This window comes from Ricinus communis, chromosome 8 (assembly GCF_019578655.1).
Source record: "Ricinus communis isolate WT05 ecotype wild-type chromosome 8, ASM1957865v1, whole genome shotgun sequence".
Taxonomy (NCBI): Eukaryota; Viridiplantae; Streptophyta; class Magnoliopsida; order Malpighiales; family Euphorbiaceae; genus Ricinus; species Ricinus communis.
This window is the reverse complement of record NC_063263.1, coordinates 23,684,080-23,691,849: the sequence shown is the minus strand read 5'-3', so window position 1 is coordinate 23,691,849 and position 7,770 is coordinate 23,684,080. Positions and strand designations below refer to the sequence as shown.

Sequence of the window (7,770 nt, the reverse complement as noted above, 5' to 3'; positions counted from 1 at the left end):
TCAGCTTTTACTTGTTGACATGTCAAACATTTTGCTACACATTCAGCTGTATCTTTCTTCATTGTAGGCCACCAATAAAAAGATCGTAAATCCCTGTACATTTTAGTACTTCCCGGATGCATTATGTTTGGTGCATAATGGGCTTCATTTAGAATTTCTTCTTTCAATTCTCTTATATTTGGAACATAAATACGTCCATTAATTAACAGCATCCCATCGTTTCTCAGCACAAACTGTTCATTCATTCCTTGTTGTACTTTATCCTTCATTTTTCTTAAATATGGATCACTCATCTGCCTTTCTTGAATTTTAATGTCCAATAAAGGCTTGACATGCATACTTGCAAGAAGTATATCATCCCGAAGTGCAATTTCTACATGCAATGTTCTAAGCTCTATTAATGATTGTACTGCATGACAAGTCATTCCAGCACTTCTTACAATGGTTTTCCTACTCAAAGCATCAACAACTTTGTTGGCTTTTCCCGGATGGTAATCTATAGTACAATCATAATCCTTTAACAACTCCATCCACCTTATTTGTCTTAAGTTTAAATCTTTTTGTGTTGGGATATATTTCAGACTTTTATGGTTAGTGAAAATCTGAAATGTTTCTCCATACAGATAATGCCTCCAGATTTTTAGAGCATGCACAATTGCTGCCAATTCTAAATCATGAGTCGGATAATTCAGTTCATGACTCCTTAACTGTCGAGAAGCATAAGCAATGACTTTTCCATTTTGCATTAACACACACACCCCAATCCCTGTTATGATGCATCTGTAAAAATTACATATCCACCACTTCTTGATGGTAAGGTTAGAACCGGTGCAGAAATAAGTCTTTTCTTCAATTCTTCAAAACTTTTCTCACATTTAGAATCCCATTTAAATATGACATTCTTCTTCAGCAAGTTCGTTAATGGTTTAGCAATGATTGAAAATCCTTCAACAAATCTCCTATAATATCCAGCTAATCCTAAAAAACTTCGTACCTCTGATACATTTTTAGGGGATTCCCACTCCTTTACGGCTGCAATCTTCAAAGAATCAGGTTGTACACCATTTTCGGAAACAATATGCCCCAAAAATGCAATTTCTTCTAGCCAAAACTCACATTTATTAAATTTTGCATAAAGCTGCTTTTCTCTTAAAATCTGCAACACTATTCTCAAATGTTCTTCATGCTGCTCTCGAGTTTCAGAATAAATCAATATATCATCGATAAACACAATGACAAAACGATCTAGATACCTCTGAAATATTTTGTTCATTAAAGACATAAAAGCAGTAGGTGAATTTGTTAGTCCAAATGGCATCACAATAAATTCATAATGCCCATATCGTGTTCTAAATGCAGTCTTTGGTATGTGTGCCTCTGCAATTCTCAATTGCCAATATCCAGACCTTAAATCAATCTTGGAGAATACAGTTGCTCCTTTTAACTGGTCTAATAAGTCATCAATCCGTGGCAAAGGATATTTGTTCTTTATGGTAAAACGATTTAACTACCTGTAATCAATACACAATCTTAAACTGCCATCCTTTTTCTTTACAAACAATACTAGAGCTCCCCAGGGTGATGTACTCGGTCTAATAAACCTTTTTTCTAATAATTCTTCCAGTTGCTTCTTTAATTCTTTCAACTCCAAGGGTGCCATTCTATATGGTGCAATTGATATTGGTGGTTCTCCAGGTATAGTTTCTATCTCAAAGTCTGTCTCTCAATGTGGAGGTAAACCTGGTAGTTCTTCTGGAAATACATTTGCAAATTCCTTCACTACTGGAATATTCATTACTCCTGGACTAACTTTGGATACATCCACCACATTAGCCAAATAAGCTTCACAACCCTTTTTGATTAAATGGAAAGCAGCAGTAGCCGAAATTAAACAAGTTGAAACAATATTTCTTTCACCCACAAAAACTATTTTTCTTTGTTCTGAGGTCTCAATAACCACTTTTTTTGTGACAATTTAGTATAGCATGATTCTTAAATAGCCAATCCATTCCTAAAATAAATCAAATTCCTTAAGTTTTATCACTACTAGATCTGCATACAGTGTGTTCCCATTTATAATCACAGGACAAGTTTTGGCAATCTTATCTATAATTACAATACCCCCAGCAGGCATTGATACATAAATGTTATACCCCAAGGTTTCTATATCGTTGTGGTTTTTTAATGCAAATTCATATGAAATGAATGAACATGTTGATACTGGATCAATTAACGTATAAGCATCAAAACCATAAATAGAGATTTTACCAGTCACAATATCAGTTGTAGAAGGTGCTTCTTGTCTTGTCACTGCATACACTCTAGCTTAGGGCAGTGATTGCTAAGGTTGACCTATCTGTCCAGCCTGTACCAGGTTAGAACCTCCTCGTGCCATTCCTTTACCTCTTCCTCTACTTACTCCTCCCTGAGTCATATTTTCACCTATGCTGCTCTGTCCTGAAACTTGACTTTCACTAGCTCGATTTTTACTCCAACAATCTTTGGCTATATGCCTCGGCTTACCACAATAAAAACAAAGTATCTGCCTTGGTCCCCAACACTCCCCACGGTGAAACCTATTACATCTAGCACATGGTGAAATATATCCTCGACTAACTGAAACACCTCCCTCACCTCTCTTACTCTCTACCCTACTCTGGTTGTAACCACTTCGTCCGCCTCTACCCGATATTACTGTAGTAGACTTACTCATATTTTGCTAGCTAACCCCTCTTCCATAATATCTACTCCCTTGAGACCCACAACCTCTAAAAGAAATGTCTCTTCTTTTCCTTTATGAACCACCATATTCATTTATCATCTTTCTTTTCTTAGCTGTCATTGCATCTTTCTCAATCAAACATTCTTCTACTCTCAATGCAGCCTCTAATAAAGTACTGTAACTTGGTGGCTTTAAGGAAATCTTTTCCCGAATATCCATTCTCAATCCTTTTTCAAACCGTCTTTGTTTTGCATCCTCTGTAGCCACTTTTTCTAACGCATATTTTGATAATCAAGAGAATTGCATTTCATATTCTGATACTGTCATGTATCCCTGTTCTAAGCTCAAAAACTCCATTTTCTTTCGATCTCTATACGTTGGTGGTGTGTATTTATTTGTAAATTCCCTAAGGAAGTCATCCCAAGTAAAGGTCATAGGTCTATTTTTACTTCCTGGAAGCATATCCCACCAATCTAAAGCTTATCTTCTCAACAAAGATACAACATATTTCAACTTTGCTCTGGTGTGCAATCTTGCCTGTCCAGCACCCTTTCTGTCTCCCGTAACCATTCTTCTGCTATCTCAGGATCAGTGATCCCCTCAAACTCTGTAGCTCCTTGTTTTCTCAGCCTATCGTAAGTTTTATCTTTAGCCTCTGTTTCTTTAACTTCTGCCATCGGTTGCATTATTGGTTGTTGGATTGGCTGAGTGGCTACCCGATTAACTATTTGCTGCAAAGACTCAAGAAATTGCTGCATTACCAGTGGCAATTCCTGAGTTGGTTGTTGTGGTGCATTTATATGCTCAACTCCATGCACAGACTCAGACTCACTTAGGTTAGCAGGATTCTCGGTCAGCCCCTCTCTACTCATCCTATTAAAAATATAAACACTTATTTTTAATTCTTACATTCATATGCATCCCTAACATGTATATGCATTCATGCTTTTAAATGCTTTTACAATTCTATCCCAATGAATTTTAAACCGTGCTCTAATACCACTAAATGTGACACCTGTAAAGGATGTCAGACATACATTGTATGCAAAGACTGATACATAACATATTTCTTAACTACTAAATTTTAACTCATAAATTATTATGTATAACAAAAACTATTTATATGAGTCATGCATATCACACACCAAAAAGCTCACAACATCAATAGTACACTTTTTTTTATATATACACATAAAATGCTCCAGATTTATGCATGATAATGAAATCCACTTGACATGTCATGTCCAAGAAAGAAAAACTGAGGGCGAACTCCTGCTGACCTACCTGACACAATGCTAGTGCGACAGATGTAAATGTTTCGTCAAAACCAATTATAATTCTGCTAATCCTGAAAAAGAAATAATGCAGAGGAGTAAGCCTGCAACTCAGCAAAAGAATAACATAATTTCCTATGAAAAATAACACAATCAAACGTGTAGTATTATCAAACATCAAACCATTCGATATTTAATTATAACTTTATAATGTTTACATAAACCTTGTCATAGTATTTTCTTTAGGACATCAATGAACTTGTGAATTACATTAAATTCCATAATAATATACATATATTTTTATTTTCATGGATCCCCATACCCACACAGCCAACCATAATCTTATGGGGAATTCCATATCGCATACAGCCTTGCCTGATTCATAAGTAGTATTGCGTCCTTACAATCATCCAACCATAATTCTTATATATATATATACCATTTAAATAACTAACATCTCCATAATATATAAGAAACCATAATAATACCTATGATATACCAAAAACATACCATATTCCAACATGGCAGATTTAATAGTGTGCATTCAAAAATACACCAAAAATTCCACATTAGGAATTCCAAAACCATATTCTCCAGATCCGTAATATTATAAGTCTAGATTAATTTGAAACTGATTTTACATCAAATGGATGTGTATAGAAAGATAAACATCAAAAACATTCTACCATGGTCAAGCTGTCAATAAAATTAAGCAACAGAAAGTATGATCCAGATTGGCCATCAAAACAGCAAAATCAAGCTTCCTCTATTTCTATAACATTTGTAGATTACATTTCAAATTTTCTATAGCAATAAGTAGCACTCCATTTGGAGTTATAAAACTCCAGATATGGCTAAATTAAATATACTGTTCACATTATAACAGGACACTCGAATTCACCATTCAACATTCATATAGAACATTAAGTTATTCACTTACCTTTGTTGCTCCCTTTCCTTTGCTTGAGCTTACTTGGGTGTCACCCTCATTCCAAATTGGTTTAGCTGAAATGGATTATAATTCACTTATTTTTAAACACCCAAAGTTAATAGATTTTCATATAGCATGATAACATCACTAAACTCTCTACATATGTGTGGCTGCCAACTATGACAGAATTAATAGGGTGAATTTAAAAATCCACCAAAAATTCTATACAACAAATTTCATAATGAAACTTTCCATATCACTAACCTAATGTGTCTAATATAATTTAAAACTGATTTTGTTTCAATTGGAGATGTATAGAGAAATATCCGTACAAAACAATCTACCTTACTCAGACCAAAGATGGAAACTGAACAATAAAATGTATTCTCTTATTATACTAACATAGAGCCTGATTCAAATCGAGCTAAAGCAATAAAAGTTTTAGATGACTCTTTAAAGTTTCTATATCATTAAAGAACACTCAATTTAAAGCTTCCTAGCTCAAGATATGATCAAAACAATAAGACTGAGAAACTAGGTCTTTAGAACTCGAATTCTATGTCTTCTAAACCCTAACTCAATTCAACAGAATATTAAAATTACTTACCAAATAAACCTCTAAAGCCTTTGTAGATGAAGATTAAGATAAAAAATGGATTCTAAACCTCCAAATTCCACTTGAAAATGCAGTTTTCTCTTTTTTTGAAGAAGAAGAAGAAGAAGAAAGAAAGAAGAAGGAAGAAGAACTACCACCTTTTCTTTCTTCTTCCCCTTTTCTATCATATTAATAATATTTTTTTTAGGTTCAATTAACCCCTTAATTTTTTTTCCATTAATCAACTCAATCCCTTAACTTTCTAATTCTTATTATGGACTTAATTGTAACATTTATAATATTCTTCTATTTGTCATTAGCACTAATACTATAGATATCTCATGCATTTCTCATATCTATATGTTATGTATGTTATAAAAATAAATGCAAATGCATTAGGTGGGCATTACAGTGTTGGTTTTAACAGTGGCCGTGTTCCCAGCACGAGCACTAAAATGGGTCATGTTGGTGCATTTGACATCAAAGAAAAAAGAAGCGTTAGGAGCACGACCACAAAGAGTAACACGTCCATCAGCATGGGGTCGTGTTCCTAACACGCCCATCAACACCAGGCCGTGTTCCCAATACGGGTATTAACACGGCCATGTTCACGGCAGTTGGACAAATTAATTTAAAAGAAAGAAAAGAGGAAAATGAAGAAAACTAGGGTTAAGACGTCCCAAACTCATTTCTTTCTCTCTCTAAGGGTTTTCTAAGCTGGAACCAAGGAAAAATGAGACTTAGACCAATGTTTCAATTGGATTCCCTTCAAAGATTAAAGATTGGGCGAGGTTCATTGATTGGTTTCAATTCAAGCAAAGGGGAACAAGAATTGATTCAAGATTGGGCAAGAGGAATTGGAGCTGTTTACTCTCATCCAAGGGTGTATTCGGGTTTCTCTACCTTTACTCATTTTTGTAATTGAATTCTTGTGGGTTTTGATAATGAACATGATTAGCTAAACCTGTTAACCCATTGGGGTTCTTTATCTAGGGATTTTTGTACTTAACTTTTGAATTGAATGTATTATTTTTAATATTGGTTTGCAATGGAAGTGCTTATTGATTTGTTCTTCATACCTTATTGAATGATTATTGGGATTTGAATATTCTTAAGAAAGACGTTTAAGTTTGGATTTTCCTTTGCAACCTAGAATTGAATTCGCCTAGAGATAGGGTGTTCGTTCTATCGGATTGAAAATTAACAACTCTAAATAGTGTTAAATGGTACATAATGCTAATTTGGATAATTAGAGTTAGGAAGAGATTTCAACCTAATTAATCTAAGTTAAGATGTTAGTTTCCTTGAGAAAGGCGTTAATTGTGTAGAGATTTTCCTACGAAAATTGAATTCAATCAATCAATTCCATCTTTAGTTTCCATTCCCTAGAGACAAGAATTCCCAAGGGGTTATTCCTTAACTTGAATTAATCCTTTACTAGTAGCCGTAGTTAGACAACAATTAGAGTAGCTATTAGTTAATTTAGGAATTATTCATCATTCATTTTAGGCTAATATAACAGAGAACAAAGGAGTAACTCTCGGCTTTCACTTTCCCGAGGAATACGACCTTGATACTCACCATTAGTGCTAGACTGCATCAATAGGTACACTACCTTAGATTGTAGCTGCATAGATAGCAATCATCATGTAGGAATTCATGCAGAAAGAATAATAGTAGCATTTCTCGCAGAGAGAATAGTAGTAAAAATCATCCTTTATTTAATTAACCTCTACTTCTTATAGAGATTTTCTTTTTAGAGTCCTTCTCTCAACACATAACTACTATAGTTGTCTCTTACTCTCCTAAATAAAATAAACAACTTAAAGATAATTATCCATTAACTATATCATAACTAATTAATTATCCCTTCATGGGCCTTGATAAATTCAGCTAGGCCTAGCGCTATTGGTAGCCCACGTGTCTTATTTCCAAGCCTTTTACAACTGCAGTCCATTTAAAGCCTATTTATGCGTTTTTGGCTCAAATTCTCCTCATTGGCTATTATTTTCTGAATTTAGACAAGAAAACTAAAGTGAGATAAAAATACATATTTTCACCATATTATATATAGAAATATATCATTAAAGCTCTAAAATACCCTTAAATATTTATATATAATTTGGACCTATCAAATACCCCTATACTTAAGTTGTTACTTATCCTCAAATAAATAGCAACTTAAGAATTAATCTTTGCAAAATCAATAAAACAATCCATACTCAACTCAAAGGTACTATTCAAAAGA

General features: G+C 34.0%; 1 long non-coding RNA gene across 1 annotated transcript; it reads right to left on the bottom strand.

The window, feature by feature from the left end:
- Positions 1–2,208: 2,208 nt before the first annotated feature.
- On the bottom strand, positions 2,209–5,668 carry LOC125370968. The gene is made up of 4 exons (XR_007217096.1): positions 5,535–5,668; positions 4,937–5,001; positions 4,007–4,070; positions 2,209–3,595 (listed from the first exon to the last, which is right to left on the bottom strand). It is a non-coding gene; the product is annotated as an uncharacterized LOC125370968 (long non-coding RNA).
- Positions 5,669–7,770: the final 2,102 nt, after the last annotated feature.